This window comes from Pholcus phalangioides, unplaced genomic scaffold, assembly GCF_987345545.1.
Source record: "Pholcus phalangioides strain wild (caught in Gottingen) unplaced genomic scaffold, Ppha-v1.0 ptg000008l_1, whole genome shotgun sequence".
NCBI lineage: Eukaryota > Metazoa > Arthropoda > Arachnida > Araneae > Pholcidae > Pholcus > Pholcus phalangioides.
Genome location: NW_028301601.1, coordinates 14,259,840 through 14,261,870, shown reverse-complemented (window position 1 = coordinate 14,261,870; position 2,031 = coordinate 14,259,840). Strand labels below are relative to the sequence as shown.

The window sequence follows — 2,031 nt, the reverse complement described above, 5'->3', positions numbered from 1 at the left end:
GGATGAATCATTATTAGCGGTGATTATGCATTGCACAATAAGCGTCGTTGGTAAATTTGATAGCTAATAAAAAAAAAATATCACTTTTACCGGTGATTATGCATAATTACCCAAGCGTCGCGTTGTTCGTAAACGTGATAAATCGTGCTACGTAAAAATCATATACTACATATAATTCACACGTGTATTGTATCATCATATCAGGTCACGATCGTAAAATTTGTTACCGTTATATCGGGGCGCGAATATATATTCATCACGCATACTAGCCTCATTCTGAACTTTTTTTTAGATATTTATCAAATTCATCAATCACAGGGTATTATGCATAATCACAGATAAAGGCAATAAATTTCAATTATTTATCAAATTTACCAACTACACTTGGTTATTGTGCATAAATAATCCCAGGGGTAAAAAGGGGGCATAATGTTTTCAGTATTTATCAAATACCGGAAAATATTACCAAATACAACGACGCTTGGGTATTATGCATATTCGCAGGTAAAAGTGATAAGTTTATCAAACTTACCAAGACGATCGTATAATAACAGATTTATCACATTTACATTAAAATGCCTATTATTTAGCTAATTCTGTCCCAGCTTAAAGCAATAAAAAGGATTTAGACCATTCAATTGATTTCTTGTTCTTGACTTTCAGCAATTACTCTTGTTGTTGCCATTTCCATTCTGTTTACTTTGAATGTTTTCAATTGCCTATTGCAAATCCCCCATCGGAACGATATATTTGATACCCCCCAAACGTTGCATTCAATTTTCCGGTAAAATTATTAGTGAAAATAATTCCATGGATGACTCAAATAACTTCTCAGATATTCTTTTCGGGCCATTGTACTCAACTTTATTTCCCAACTGAAGGAATTTCAGTCTTACATTGGAGGTTTACGTCGCTTTCTTCATTGTTGTTTCAACTTTTGTAGTGGAAAATAGTGCCGTCTTACTGCATGGGCCCACCCGGGCACGTCCCCGGGGGCTTCAAGGGAAGAGGTCAAAATGATATCCGGTTGAAATTTTCTAGGATTTACAAAGTAGGGCCTCTCTCAAAAACCACTTGGCCCGGGGGACACACGCGACAGATCCTGGGTGTCTCGCGGTTTCTCTAGTTTCTCCAGTCGACACTGTCCTCCGGTGATGTTTGTATGGCGGATAATAATTACTGTATCTGCAGGTTTACCTGTACGACCGGCTGGCACCAAAATCGTACTTATTAGTTGTTGGAATAGCTAACATTATTTTTAATAGATAATAGAATTTATATATTGGTTTTTTAATACCTGTGAGTAGGCATGTAGGGATAGCCATTGGTAGTCGTCTATAACATGTGTGTATCTGTCTAGTTAGCATTAATGTGAAGAGTTGAATATGATGATGTTTCTAAATGCTGGAGGCAGTGTGAAAAATTCTTAAAAATGTGTTCCACCGTACTGGAAAAATAGTTATCTGGATTTGTTGATGGCCTAAGGACTCTCTCTCCAACAATTACAATGTTCAATTGAGATAGATGGCTTTTTCTCAGCCCGAGATATCAAGGAAACGGTTTTTTTCCGGATATTATGCTGAGGTGAACTCGGAAAGAAAAGTCATCACGTCTCCGCCGGGACTCGAACCCAAGCCCTCTTGCATATCGGGCAAGCATGCTACCATCTGCACCACTGGAGACATTACCCTGCCTTCCTTATTTCACGCACTGTGGCGTGAGGCGCTGGAGTAAAGGCATTAATAGCCTCTCTTAACTTCAGGGAATGACCCTCCCCCGGGTAGGAAGGGGTCCCAAAATATCCGGAGAATAACTGTTTCCTTGACAACGTTCAATATTCCCTAAATTGCAAGTTATGGGTCACCCAGGGAGATGGAAAAAACATTCAAGAAAAAATAAGTGGCTACGGCAGAGAAAATGAGTAAGGTAATAAAGAAAAAGTTTTTAACATTAGTTATGACACAATATACAAACGAGGGGTAAGCACGCCTCCTACAATTTAAAGGGTAAGCGAGAAACTTCATATTAATG

General features: G+C 38.4%; 1 non-coding gene across 1 annotated transcript; it reads right to left on the bottom strand.

Annotated features, from left to right (window-relative positions):
- Window positions 1-1,609: 1,609 nt before the first annotated feature.
- On the bottom strand, window positions 1,610-1,683 carry TRNAI-GAU (transfer RNA isoleucine (anticodon GAU)). Its single transcript has one exon. It is a non-coding gene; the product is annotated as a tRNA-Ile (tRNA).
- Between the last annotated feature and the right edge of the window lie 348 nt (window positions 1,684-2,031).